A 15,866-nucleotide genomic window follows, 5' to 3' on the forward strand; every position below is an offset into this window, starting at 1 on the left:
AGGAGACTTAGCATGCAGATATGGATTAATGGAGCGTAATTAACACATGATCTCCATGACTCATTAGCGGAAGCTCCCTGAAAATGTTTTCCCTCGCTCAACCTGTGAATGGACCTTTTTTTTTTTTTTTTTTTTTTCCCCTGCCGCTGATGATATTTAGCTGTTCCAGTGCTGGATTGACATTTGATGCGCGTGTGAGGGGTTGCTCATGGCGTAAATAAATGAAAAACCGCCAAATGGCTTTAAGCCCGACGTCCGCTGATGTGCACGTGTGCAAAAAAAAAAAAGGAGCAACTTTATCGTGTAGAAGTGACAGAAGGCTCTTTTATCACTCTGCATGCAGACCCACATCCCTCGGTTTGTCACTCGCTCGTTCACTCGGCCTCACTTGAGCCCTCGCCAGCTCCCTCGAGCGTGCAACGCCCCGACATCTGGCCCTCCCGTCGCCTTTCCGGTCGTATTCCAAATCACGGGGATTGCACGGGATGCTGCTTCCAGTGGTGTCTGTTGGACTTTCGGAAGATGGCCGGGGCATCTGGCTCCGCTTCAGGGTGAAACCAAAGGAAGGACGGAGACGTAAACATTGCAAGGTTGCCTCCGTCGAAGGTCGATAAAGAGTTAATTACGGCACTTTTGTCTCCCGGCAATGTAATCCCACTTTAGAATTTGTGACTTTTCTTGTTTTCTTCGTGTCGGTCCAAAGATTTAAGATGGTGGGTCATAAGTCGTAAGGCCCTTAATTTATTTAAGTAACTTTTTTAAGTAGTTTTATTGCAACATACTTTCTACTTTTCTTATATAGAGTTTGAATCGGTAGTATGTATTTTTTATTCATTACCAGGAAGAAAAAAAAAAGATAACCTATCGATGTCCCACTGGGGTGAGTTTTTCCTTGCCCTTATGTGGGCTCTGTACCGAGGATGTCGTTGTGGCTTGTGCAGCCCTTTGAGACACTTGTGATTTAGGGCTATATAAATAAACATTGATTGATTGATTGATTGATTGTTAGGGACGTCAATGACGTCATTTTGCAGACTCGGCACCGGCTTATGCACTTGGCTGAAAACAAGCAGTCAAGCACTCCGAGCGGACTTAGCCGGACTGCCTTTAGGTCAATTATTTTATGTTACGCCCTCACTAAAAAAATTCAAAATATTTTGTGCCCCCACACTCTCCACAGTGACTATGAATAGTATCATTTGTCTATAAAATTGTTATAAGTACACCTCTGCTTAAAGGGGAACATTATCACCAGACCTATGTAAGCGTCAATATATACCTTGATGTTGCAGAAAAAAGACCATATATTTTTTTTACCGATTTCCGAACTCTAAATGGGTGAATTTTGGCGAATTAAACGCCTTTCTATTATTGTGACGTCACATCGGGAAGCAATCCGCCATTTTCTCAAACACATTACAAACACCGAGTCAAATCAGCTCTGTTATTTTCCGTTTTTTCGACAGTTTTCCGTACCTTGGAGACATCATGCCTCGTCGGTGTGTTGTCGGAGGGGGTAACAACACGAACAGGGACGGATTCAAGTTGCACCAGTGGCCCAAAGATGCGAAAGTGGCAAGAAATTGGACGTTTGTTCCGCACACTTTACCGACGAAAGCTATGCTACGACAGAGATGGCAAGAATGTGTGGATATCCTGCGACACTCAAAGCAGATGCATTTCCAACGATAAAGTCAAAGAAATCTGCGAGCGGATGAGGGTATGTCTACAGAATATATTAATTGATGAAAACTGGGCTGTCTGCACTCTCAAAGTGCATGTTGTTGCCAAATGTATTTCATATGCTGTAAACCTAGTTCATAGTTGTTAGTTTCCTTTAATGCCAAACAAACACATACCAATCGTTGGTTAGAAGGCGATCGCCGAATTCGTCCTCGCTTTCTCCCGTGTCGCTGGCTGTCATGTCGTTTTCGTCGGTTTCGCTTGCATACGGTTCAAACCAATATGGCTCAATAGCTTCAGTTTCTTCTTCAATTTCGTTTTCGCTACCTGCCTCCACACTACAACCATCCGTTTCAATACATGCGTAATCTGTTGAATCGCTTAAGCCGCTGAAATACGAGTCTGAAACGAGTCTGAATCCGAGCTAATGTCGCTATTCCTTGCTGTTCTATCCGCCATGTTTGTTTGTGTTGGCATCACTATGTGACGTCACAGGAAAATGGACGGGTGTATATAACGATGGTTAAAATCAGGCACTTTGAAGCTTTTTTTAGGGATATTGCGTGATGGGTAAAATTTTGAAAAAAACTTCGAAAAATAAAATAAGCCACTGGGAACTGATTTTTAATGGTTTTAACCCTTCTGAAATTGTGATAATGTTCCCCTTTAACATTGTATCTTTATTAAAGGAAAAAACACACCGGTCTTTCTCTCACCGTAGTCTCCGTGAAGCCAAGTGCTACATACGCTTCGTCAAAAACCCTGCACTGTGCCCCCCGAGAGCCCACCCCACTATTTGAAAAGGACTGCTCTAGGTAATGTTACAATTTTCCAGAAGAAAACACTCCATAGTACAGTAATTATCATGAATTGATTAACGTGGACCCCGACTTAAACAAGTTGAAAAACTTAATTCAGGTGTTACCATTTAGTGGTAAATTGTACGGAATATGTACTGTACTGTGCAGTCTACTAATAAAAGTTTCAATCAATCAATCAATAATGCTCCACTTTTCAAACGGTGTTAGCTCAATGCTAATGTACATTGGATTTGCCGTAGACATGCTTAAGATTAGTATAAAGGGATTTTTAGATAGCGATTCCAAATTTGTAATGAAAGCTACAACTAAGATGCGCGTTACAATCAAACAGCTGGTGTGTAATAAGTGCAATACTTACAGTACAGGCACTTTGTAGGGTGCAACAAAAAGGCAAAGACTACTTCCTGGCTAAGGACACTGTACACTATGGCCATCTGACGTCTTGGAAGTGCAACTGCATACCATTTAATAGTGGCAAATGAGACACAGAAGTGTAAAAAAAACAAAATAACATATGTTAAATAGAATAGAATGGACTTTATTGTCATTATATTTGCATATAACGAGATTAAGTTAAAGTACCAATGATTGTCACACACACGCAAAATTATTCTCTGCATTTGACCCATCACCCTTGTTCACCCCCTGGGAGGTGAGGGGAGCAGTGAGCAGCAGCGGTGGCCACGCCCGGGAATCATTTTTGGTGATTTAACCCCCCAGTTCCAACCCTTGATGCTGAGTGCCAAGCAGGGAAGTAATGGGTCCCATTTTTTATAGTCTTTGGTATGACTCGGCCGGGGTTTGAACTCACGACCTACCGATCTCAGGGTGGACACTCTAACCGGACAGAACAGTTCAGTGTTACATGTTAAAAATTATTTTTTTTAAAACAATAACAATTAACGTTTATTAAGACATTTGAACACACACAAAAGTACAGAAAATTGGCACTGGTTCTTGATTGTCAGGTACCGGAAATTGGTATGGTTGTGTACCGTATCGATTCAAATGTGAAAGATAGCCATCTATAATTAATCACTGCTTACAAAGACGTATTCATTCCACTCGTTACAGACAATTCTTCTAGCGCAGGGGCCAGCAACCCGCGGCTCTTTAGCGCCGCCTTAGTGGCTCCCTGGAGCTTTTTCAAAGATGTGTGAAAATGGAAAAAGATGAAAAAATATATATTTTTTGTTTTACTATGGTTTCTGTCGGAGGAAAAACATGACACAAACCTTTTTAATTGTTAGAAATCCCACTGTTTATATTAGACATGCTTCACTGATGAGAGTATTAGGCAAGCACTGTTTTGTCCTACTAATTTCAGCGATCCTTGAACTCGTCGTAGTTTGTTTACATGTACAACTTTCTCAAACGCTGCCACAGAAAGACGTGTTTTATGCCACTCCTTTGTCTCATTTTGTCCACCAAACGTTTTAAGCTGTGTGAATGCACAAAATGAGAACTTTGTTGATTTTATTGACTTGCTGGAGTGCTAATCAGGCATATTTGGTCAATCCATGATTGCAAGCTAATTGATGATAACATGCTATTTAGGCTAGCTGTATGTACATATTGCATCTTCATGCCTCTTTTGTAGGTATATTTGAGCTCATTTAATTTCCTTTACTTATGTCCTGTGTATTTAATCTATATTTGCATGTCTCGTGACACATTATCTGTATGTAATATTGGCGGCATTTCTCATAGTTGTTTGTGCGCCATGTTGTTCCAGACCACAGCAAACGTTACCCAGCTTGCAAAGATTGTAATAAATCCATTAGAAGAAGACAGCCTGCCGTTTCCTTAAACTTGGACACACACTTCTATACTTAGTTGTCTCACCCTGTGAGAGGCCTCCATTTTACTAATGATTTCCAATGTTGCAAAAATGTGTAGAATAAAAATTAAAATACAACATTTCTGTCAACGAAGATTTGCGTCAACCTTTGATAGTAGGCTAATATAGCTAATATAGACACTTACATCAAGTGTTGCCTTCATTATAACACTTATACAGTATAAGGCTTTTAATTTTTTGCGGCTCCAGACAGTTTTTTTTTAAATTTATTTTTGGTCCAATAAGGCTCTTTCAACATTTTGGTTTGCCGACTCCTGCTCTAGCGGGTATGGAAGTATTATTGTTGCAAAATGACACGTATCTCAATCTGTGCGTCTGTAATCCAATTCTCTTGTCCGTGTACTAATGTGTGTTTTATGTGTCCCAATGTTTGTGTGCGTGTTGTGTGTTCGTATTATGATTTGTCTGTGGTAAAAAACAACAACAATTTAATTAAAGCTGCAAGCAGCGTTGGACGGGACTGACTTTTGCTGGTGTTTCCTGCCTTTACCCATTCAACATATCTTTACCTGCCCATTACCTACCTTCCCTGCATCCTGGGGACACACTGGTGCTTCTTTCTTTCACCCATACAACATATCTATGTAATCATGTAATTTAACCTTCTTTGCATAGTAAGGTCACGCTGGTACTTCCTGCCTGTACCCATTCAACCTATTTTCCCCCGCACATTACCTACCTTCTCTGCATATTGGGGTCACACTTGTGCTTTCTGCCTTTACCCAGTCAACATATCTTTACCCGCACAGTACCTACCTTCTCTGCATTGTGTGGTCACGCTGGTGCTTCCTGCTTTTAAGCGGCCATCTTGAGACGGCAGCAGCACCAGCGCAGCGGTTCTTTAAAGGCTCGTAAAATCAAAACTGGAGCAGTTATGAAAACTCTTTCATCAACTTTTAATCAGAAGAGGTCAATCTCTCTCCTGTGCTAGTTTGAAGCCGACACGACAAACGCCCTCAGAGGAGATAATGTTTAAAAAAAAAAAAAAAGGTGACTGTTTTGACCCCACTTTTGTTTTGAAGGAGGAATTGCAAACTTCCTGTTGATTTTTGCTGGGGGTTGTCAATGAATGAAATGTAGGTCTAAGTGAGACCTACATAGAGGTTTTTATTACGACATTCCTACCGGAAGTTACAAGCAGTTTTGTCTGTGTTTTCTTCCTAGGAGCAGTTTTGTCTGTGTTTTATTCCTAGGAGGCGCTAGAGCGCAATTTTGAGTTTTCGGGTTTTTATTTTTTTATTAGATCGCAATTTCCGCCAGTCCCGATGTGTGTGTCCAGTTTGGTGAGTTTGTCCGTATTTCGATGTGTGCCCCTATTCGGATTTGTGTGGAGCGGGAAACCTCGATTGACTGTCTTTTAACACGTGACTTTTTGCTGTGTTTCTGCACTGAGAGTTGTGTGTGTGTGTGTGTGTGTGTGTGTGTGTGTGTGTGTGTGTGTGTGTGTGTGTGTGTGTGTGTGTGTGTGTGTGTGTGTGTGTGTGTGTGTGTGTGTGTGTGTGTGTGTGTGTGTGTGTGTGTGTGTGTAATGCAATCTGTGTGTGTGTATAAAAAAATGTGTCTGCAAACAGATTTGTGCGAAGCAGCTGTAAGAGTTGTTTGTGCATCAATCCAAACTTGTAGAAATACTTGTCTGTCTACAACTTAACCCTTCAAATCCCTATGCCCATCACTAGTGGGCGCCTTTCACAGCAGAAACGCAGCAAAAAGTCACGTGAAAAGTGGGCACTGTTTTTTTAATTTACAGTAAAACCATTATGTTACGATAAAAGCCAGAATTTATTTTTTTTAATCATAAAATCTATAAAAAAAAAATTTGTCACGGGCTAACTAGCTGCGTTTGAATTTGAGCACCCCCCGCTCTACGGTGAAGTTGTGATATTTTGACGCTTCGAGGAAAAGGATAATCTTGGTCGCCATGCATCGCCCACGTCCTATAATTGAAACTTAAACGAAATTAAGCATCCTCCATGTCTTATCTGTGTGGGTGACATTTGAAAGTGATCGCATGAAATATCTAGCAGGAGCTGGGTACGGAACAACGCCTGGAAATGGCGAAAATCTGCAGAAATTGACCTTTTTGAATGTTTTGAGGTTATAAATGCACATAAAATATGCAAAGTTGCATGCTCGCTAATTTAGGCACAAAACTGTGTGACAATATCTACTACCTTAGATTCATATATGGCGGTATGAGGATAAATTCCTCACTGGTGTTGCTGTTGCATGGTAAAAATCGACATTTGGACCGTGGCTCATTGGCACATTTTCACTTTGGCCTAGGGAGACTAAACCTTTGAGCACCCCTGCTCTAGATTGTCCCTCGGTTCACATGCTTTTGTCCTCCTTGCTGCACGGAGGTGTTTGGGCGTTGTCGAATGGCACCGAAAATTAACTATGCGTGTATTTTGGAAACACAGACACACATATTCTTCACTCTCCCTTCGTCTTGTTCCTGGCACCTCTTCTCACCATCGAAACCACTGTGTGTGTTTGCAAAGATAAAACACAGAGTGTACTCACTGTGTTTTGTCCTTGAAGAGAACAAAGTGAGCATACACTATATTGCCAAAAGTATTTGGCTATCTGCCTTTATTCACATATGAACTTGAAGTGCCAAGCTCTCTGTGTACTGTACGTGGGTTAATTGGAAGGTCAAATGAAGTCTGGAACTCTGTAGCAAGTCACTGTGCAGAAAGTCGGCAAAGTCTTTGCACTATGCATCCGCTGACCTCTCTCTGTCAGTTTACGTGGCCTACCACTTTGTGGCTGAGTTGCTGTTGTTCCCAAACTCTTCCATTTTCTTATAATAAAGTTGACTTTGGAATATTTAGAAGCGAGGAAATTGTACGACTGGATTTGTTTCACAGGTGGTATCCTATGACAGTTCCACGCTGGAAATCACTGAGATCTTGAGAGCGGCCCATTCTTTCACAAATGTTTGTAGAAACAGTCTCCATGCCTAAGTGCTTGATTTTATACACCTGTGGCCGGGCCAAGGGATTAGGACACCTGATTCTGATCATTTGGATGGGAGGCTAAATACTTTTGGCAATATAGTGTGTATATATAGATATACAGTCGTGATCAAAAGTTTACATACACTTGTAAAGAACATAATGTCATGGCTGTCTTGAGTTTCTAATAGTTTATACAACTCTTATTTTTTAGTGATCGAGGGATTGGAGCACATACTTGTTGGTCACAAAAAACTTTATTATTGTATTCATTTATTATGGGTCAATGAAAATGTGACCAAATCTGCTGGGTCAAAAGTATACATACAGCAATGTTAATATTTGGTTACATGTCCCTTGGCCTCACCTTTTCTCCTCCAAACATATTGCTGGGTATTGTGGCCAAACAGCTCAATTTTTGTTTCATCTGACCACAGAACTTTCCTCCAGAAGGTCTTATCTTTGTCCATGTGATGTCAGATGAAATAAAAACTTAGCTGTTTGGCCACAATATCCAGCAATATGTTTGGAGGAGAAAAGGTGAGGCCTGTAATCCCAGGAACACTTTTCCTACCGTCAAGCATGGTGGTGGTAGTATTATGCTCTGGGCCTGTTTTTCTGCCAATGGAACTGGTGCTTTAATTGGGACAATGAAAAAAGAGGATTACCTCCAAATTCTTCAGGACAACCTAAAATCATCAGCCCGGAGGTTGGGTCTTGGGCACTAGTTGGGTGTTCCAACAGGACAATGACCCCAAAAACACGTCAAAAGTAGTAAAGGAATGGCTAAATCAAGCTAGAATTAAGGTTTTAGAATGGCCTTCCCAAAGTCCTGACTTAAACGTGTGGACAATGCTGAAGAAACAAGTCCATGTCAGAGAAAACAACACATTTAGCTGAACTGCACCAATTTTGTCAAGAGAAGTGGTCAAAAATTTTACCAGAAGCTTGTGGATGGCTACCAAAAGCGCCTTATTGCAGTGAAACTTGCCAAGGGACATGTAACCAAATATTAACATTGCTGTATGTATACTTTTGACCCAGCAGATTTGGTCACATTTTCAGTAGACCCATAATAAATTCATAAAAGAACCAAACTTGACATGAATGTTTTTTGTGACCAACAAGTATGTGCTCCAATCACTCTATCACAAAAAAATAAGAGTAGTAGCAATTATTGGAAACTCAAGACAGCCTAGACATTATGTTCTTCACAAGTGTATGTAAACTTTTGATCGCGACTGTATATTTATTTTTATATATATATATATATATATATATATATATATATATATATATATATATATATATATATATATATGTGTGTGTATATATTATATATATATATATATATATATATATATATATATATATATATATATATATATATATATATATATATATATATATATATATATATGTATGTGTGTATGTACATTTATACATATTCATGCATGTGTATATATCTATATATGTGTGTGTATATATACATGCATATACTGTATATATATATAAACAATACTTTTTGGGGGGCCATTTCTATGATTAACTACATTCCTCCATAAATATATAAACAGTTCTGTTAAGTTTTTATATTACTTAAGAGAAAACTGTTTTTGTCTAGTAAAATTCTACTCAAACATTTAATAAAATCAAATACAAATAAGGCAACAGGAGAAGTATCCCACACTTCTCTTTTCTAAAGTAAATCCGTACATCAAATATGGGCATCTACTTCAACAATATAATTTCCCTGAGTGGCTGGACAGGACAGATTAAACGAAATAAAATAAAATAATTTTTTGTGAGATTTTAAAAACATAAAAAGGAAAAAAACGTTAAAAAGTATATATATATATATATATGTTTAAAATTTACGTACGTATTATAGCTGCAGTCATAAAAGACTTATGGAAAAGTTTTGATTAAAATCACAACCGTTCAAGTATCCTATACCTGAAATATTCATGTAGAAGTATAAGATACTCTAACATTGTATGATGGGTATTAGAGATGTCCGATAATGGCTTTTTTGCCGATATCCGATATTGTCCGACTCTTAATTACCGATTCCGATATCAACCGTTACCGATATGTACAGTCGTGGAATTAACACATTATTATGCCTAATTTTGTTGTGATGCCCCGCTGGATGCATTAAACAATGTAACAAGGTTTTCCAAAATAAATCAACTCAAGTTATGGCAAAAAATGCCAACATGGCACTGCCATATTTATTATTGAAGTCACAAAGTGCATTATTTTTTTTAACATGCCTCAAAACAGCATCTTAGAATTTGGGACACGCTCTTCCTGAAAGAGCATGAGGAGGTTGAGGTGGGCAGGGTTGGGGGGGGCAGGGTTGATGTGTGGGGGGGGGGGGGGGGTGTATATTGTAGCATCCCGGAAGAGTTAGTGCTGCAAGGGGTTCTGGGTATTTGTTCTGTTGTGTTTATGTTGTGTTACGGTGCGGATGTTCTCCCGAAATGTGTTTGTCATTCTTGTTTGGTGTGGGTTCACAGTGTGGCGCATATTTGTAACAGTGTTAAAGTTGTTTATACGGCCACCCTCAGTGTGACCTGTATGGCCGGTGACCAAGTATGCCTTGCATTCACTTGTGTGTGAGAAAAGCCGTAGATATTATGTGATTAGGCCGCCACGCAAAGGCAGTGCCTTTAAGGTTTATTGGCGCTCTGTACTTCTCCCTACGTCCGTGTACCACTCCGTACAGCGGCGTTTCTAAAAAGTCATACATTTTACTTTTTGATACCGATAATTTCCGATATTACATTTTAAAGCATTTATCGGCTGATAATATCGGCAGTCCGATATTATCGGACATCTCTAATGGGTATGAGTATCAATGTAAGTATCAGGTGTACGTTTACATGAATATTGTAGGACAGTGACATAGTACATGTACATGTATCCTTTCACACACACCACTACTTACTGTATGTTAAGTATAGACATGCAGTGACAACAGGCTGTTTTGTGTGCGCACGTTTACTTTCCGAAACCCGCTTTCGTTACACAAAGACCCCTTGGGGTCTTTGAATGCACCACAATAATAAGAATGTCAGTATTCTATTTTTAATGATGTAATTGCAACGGGATCGTGACAAGTATCACTGTTGCACTGGGAGAGACTCTCAGGCATACGCACAGTATTTGTCTTATTGAGTTGCACTAATTATCAATCATTTCAAACCCTAAATAGATTTACAGTCATTTATTTGGACTCTTTTTTAGAGAGTTTATTTTTGGCATTGCTCAATTACTCAGTCAGTCATTAGACAATGCACAATAATGCTGCTTTGTCTCATTAATGGAGTCATTTCTTGCACACACAGCGACTGCACATGCACACGTGCAAATGCACCAGGGAGTCATGGTTGATATCAATTAGTCATGTGGACTGGACTGTAACTTGCGGTCAGTTGCATGTCGGACCGATGGCCCTCTGGAAGCCTTGGTGTCCTGTAGCGTGCATCTCGTGAGGCCTGTTGCGCTCATGCATGTGACACTTGGAGGGTCAACAAGCTACCCAGCATCTACTTGTCATCCACTCGCATACATCTCCTTGCACCCAAACACACAATAGCCTGTGCACACTCTCTGACGCATTGGCGACGAAAAGAAAGAAAGGAGCAAACAAAGTAGTAACATCTACATTATAAAGTACACAATATCACAATATATCATGCATGATTATCTTTCATAGTATAGAGCACATTTAGAGTAGGGTTGATAGTGATGTGTGATACCACCGATTTTACCAATACCGATGCTTTGTGCAAATATACATGTCTGCTAAAATGTTTCAAAAGTTGTGTTTTTTTCAAATAATAAAATATCTATCTAAAAACAACAGTAAAAATGTAAGAAAAATAAATAAATAAATCGGAATGTTGAAAATGCTGAAATGTTTTAACTAATAATAATATGCTAAGTCACCTATAACACAAAGTTGTGTCTTCGAATACATATTTAGTATGTTTTTAGCATTATAAAAAATAATTAAAAATATCATCCTTTTCAGGATGCGGCCATTGGTGGCAAAAGTTTAGACACCCCTGATCTACAATATTAGAAGCGCTCAAAATAAAAATAAAATATACTTACAAAACCCCAAACCAGTGAAGTTGGCACGTTGTGTAAATCGTAAATAAAAATCCTTTTCAACTTATATTCAATTGAATAGACTGCAAAGACAAGATATTTAATGTTCAAACTGAGAAACTTTATTTTATTTTTTGCAAATAATCATTAACTTAGAATTTGATGGCAGCAACACATTGCAAAAAAGTTGGCACGGGGGCATTTTTACCACTGTTTTACATGCCCTTTCCTTTAAATAACACTCAGTAAAGCTTTGGGAACTGAGGAGACCAATTTTTGAAGCTTTTCAGGTGGAATTCTCTCCCATTCTTGCTTGATGTACAGCTTAAGTTGTTCAACAGTCCGAGGTCTCCGTTGTGGTATTTTAGGCTTCATAATGTGCCACACATTTTCAATGGGAGACAGGTCTGGACTACAGGCAGGCCAGTCTAGTACCCGCACTCTTTTACTACGAAGCCATGCTGTTGTAACACGTGGCTTGGCATTGTCTTGCTGAAATAAGCAGGGGCGTCCATGATAATGTTGCTTGGATGGCAACATATGTTGCTCCAAAACCTGTATGTACTTTTTAGCATCAATGGTGCCTTCACAGTGTTGTTAAAAGGAAAGGCCATGTAACACGGTAGTAAAAATTCCCCTGTGCCAACTTTTTTGCAATGTGTTGCTGCCATTAAATTCTAAATTAATGATTATTTGCTAAAAAAAAATAAAAATACGTTTCTCAGTTCGAACATTAAATATCTTGTCTTTGCAGTCTATTCAATTGAATATAAGTTGAAAAGGATTTGGAAAATCATTGTATTCTGTTTTTATTTATGATTTACCCAACGGGTTTTGTATTATAATATTTGATGCATGATCAATTAAAGTTGAAAAATGGATAGAATGAATACATTTGGCCGTGAATCTGTTCGCTTCAAAAACGGACCGCTGGAAAAATCAGTTTTTCGCTGGGTTGCAAAAGCACATTTGTATTCAATTGTAACAAGAAGTTCCAGAAGTTTCCCTATTTCCAGTTACTCATATTGTGATTTGTCGTACACGTTTTCCCCACAGTCGTAAATGATAAATAAAAACAACACTCTCTTGGTGATGCAGCTCTTAACTCAAAACATTTGTATCTCAAATCAATGTCTCCCATTAAAATGAATTGAAATCAGTTTAATTGCTGCTTTGCTCCCCTAAAACCATTTTAACAGGAAACATGCCTTTTAAAAAGAAAAAAACTAACTTTTAGATGTTGTACAAAAAAAAAAAAATACAGTAGAATGTAATAATGTTTATTTGTAGATAACAATTCATACACAATTCAAAGTACTGTACAGAAAATCAAGTCAAAACAAAAATGGAATAATCGTTAAAATAATCATAATTCAAAAGGTTCTCAGAGCTTGTCATGGTTCAGAGATGCACTTTAACACACAACCTTGGAAATACTTGTACACAAGGAGAGCTGTTTTAAAGTCTATTCCCTAAGCAACAAGCAGCCAGTGCAGTGATCTGAGCACTAGACTAATATGGTCATGTTTCCTGGTACTGGTCAGGACTCGAGCCGCAGCATTTTGGATGTACACTAACAACTACAGTAGTTTTATGAATTAATGTAATAATAAAGTACCTGGGAGGGTGAACGTTTATGGTATCTCCTTCAAGATGCGTCTCCGTCAAACACACCGTTAGCAGCCTTTTCATATTTTCATGGATAAATGTCAGCCATTTAGATTTTAAAGTATATTCTCTAAGTAACAGGAAGCCAGTGCAGTGACCTGAGCACTAGACTGATATGATCATGTTTCCCGGTTTTAGTCAGGACTCGAGCCGCAGCATTTTGATGTACACTGACAACTACAGTAGTTTTATGAATTAATGTAATAATAAAGTACTTTGGAGGGTGAACTTTTATGGTATGTCCTTCAAGATGTGTCTTTGTCAAACACACCGTTAGCAGCCTTTTCATATTTTCATGGATAAACGTCAGCCATTTAGATTTTAAAGTATATTCTCTAAGTAACAGGAAGCCAGTGCAGTGACCTGAGCACTAGACTGATATGATCATGTTTCTTGGTTTTAGTCAGGACTCGAGCCGCAGCATTTCGATGTACACTGACAACTACAGTAGTTTTATGGATGAATGTAATAAAAAAGTACCTTGGAGGGTGAACTTTTATTGTATCTCCTTCAAGATGCGTCTCCGTCAAACACACCGTTAGCAGCCTTTTCATATTTTCATGGATAAACGTCACCCATTTAGATTTTAAAGTCTATTCTCTAAGTAACAGGAAGCCAGTGCAGTGACCTGAGCACTAGACTGATATGATCATGTTTCCCGGTTCTAGTCAGGACTCGAGCCGCAGCATTTCGATGTACACTGACAACTACAGTGGTTTTATGGATGAATGTAATAATAAAGTACCTTGGAGGGTGAACTTTTATGGTATCTCCTTCAAGATGCGTCTCCGTCAAACACACCGTTAGCAGCCTTTTCATATTTTCATGGATAAACATCAGCCATTGGGATTTTAAGGTCTATTCTCTAAGCAACAGGAAGCCAGTGCAGAGATCTGAGCACTAGACTACTATGGTCATGTTTCTTGTGTCGAGTCAGGACTCGAGCCGCAGCATTTTGGATGTACACTGACAACTACAGTAGTTTTATGAATTAATGTAATAATAAAGTACCTTGGAGGGTGAACTTTTATGGTATCTCCTTCAAGATGCGTGTCCGTCAAACTGCAGCCTTTTCATATTTTCATGGATAAACGTCAGCCATTTGGATTTTATTTGAACATGTATGGGTGGCGTTAGACTCATTCTGCTTCGTTATGGTGCAGACTAGCAGTGATACGCTCCAACTGCTTTGTCATGTTTTTGATGATTATTATTATTTTTATAGACATGAATGCTAATGCGGGCAAACAACGTTATTATGGTCTTACCTTTACTTATAAGTGCGGGAACAGTGGTGTTCGTGTTGGAGGAGTTGTGAATGAATGAAATATGAAATCCGTGCTGCAGTCTGCAGGTGTACCTAATGTTGTGTCCCTGCAGTCGTTCACGGCTCCTCCGGCGCGAGCATTGTTGTTTTTGCACTTTTTGGCTTCTTGTTAAGTGACTTTTTTGGGGTGGATTCGGTCTTGCACGTGGAGGGTTTGGGTGTGGGCTTTGGTTGGTGTGGCGCTCCCGTCGGGGGGTGCATTTTGCGGCGGAGGTGCATTAACCGGCACCAGGAAGCGGGATTACTGCGAGCCTCACACAGTGCGTCTTCGCAGCAGTTTTATGATTGCTCAGCACAAGAAATACGTTACACACATACAGTTGTTGACAAAATACACTGTACATTATACACCTCATCTAACTAAACTATGGAAATGTATAATATAATTCATATAGCAATACGGTCTCACTGCACAGCAGGCCAGCAGTTAGCCAAGTCCGCAATCCATGTTGAGGCACAACTCAGTGACGTGCCTCAACTGGCTCCTGATCACCGCACCGTCTCTTCTCAGTATTTGAACGGCAAATGTGAAAATTCAGCGATTTTGAATATAAATAATCTAAAACTGGTGAACAGGCGTCATCCCGCAGTCCACACCCATCTCTTATGTGTGACTGCCATCTACTGGTCACACTTATCATCACACCATCACCATGTACCAAATAAACTTGCTTTGAGGTCGGTAAGCACAACCGGACTTAATGCGTGCTTTAGGCGCACCGGGTTATAAGGCGCACTGTCGAGTTTTGAGGAAATGAAAGGATTTTTAGTGCCCCTTTTAGCCCGGAAAATACAGCAATAGAACTCATCATTCATGGTCTTTGTTTTCATCCCTCTAATACGACATCTGTCATCGTGACTGATTATTCTATACGACTCCACCGCATACGTTATGTCGGTGTTGCGTTAAGGGCAGCCCCCATGCCGTGCCAGAAAATGACTTTCTAGGACTGCACATTACGAGGCATCATTCAGTCAGCGGCATTGTAGACTCACACGAAGACGTACACTGTGTGTGTGTGTGTGTGTGTGTGTGTGTGTGTGTGTGTGTGTGTGTGTGTGTGTGTGTGTGTGTGTGTGTGTGTGTGTGTGTGTGTGTGTGTGTGTGTGTGTGTGTGTGTGTGTGTGTGTGTGTGTGCGCGCGCGCCTTAGGCGAGTTTGCAACAGCGTGTTTGACTTACATACACATCAACTCCACAGACGGCTCATTATGATAATTCATTGGTCCTGAAATGAGAACGTGCTGCTGGGATCCTGTGGGTGAAGAGTAGCGTGCCTTCCTTAACGGCCGCGGCTGGAAAACAATGTGAACTGACAACCAACAAGTCAAATGATGTTGTATTTTTTTGGGTTGTTTTTTTTTTGCCAGTCAGCTCATGCTGGCCATGCTTTCAAACGTTTTGCTTAACAGCCAATTGGTCTCGGGT

The 15,866-nt window shown here is 39.7% G+C and overlaps 1 pseudogene; it reads right to left on the reverse strand.

Moving 5' to 3' along the window:
- Positions 1-328: 328 nt before the first annotated feature.
- The window catches only part of LOC140679418 (uncharacterized), a 40,617-nt pseudogene continuing 25,079 nt past the window's right edge, over positions 329-15,866 (reverse strand).

This window comes from Nerophis lumbriciformis, linkage group LG15, assembly GCF_033978685.3.
Source record: "Nerophis lumbriciformis linkage group LG15, RoL_Nlum_v2.1, whole genome shotgun sequence".
NCBI classification, from domain to species: Eukaryota; Metazoa; Chordata; class Actinopteri; order Syngnathiformes; family Syngnathidae; genus Nerophis; species Nerophis lumbriciformis.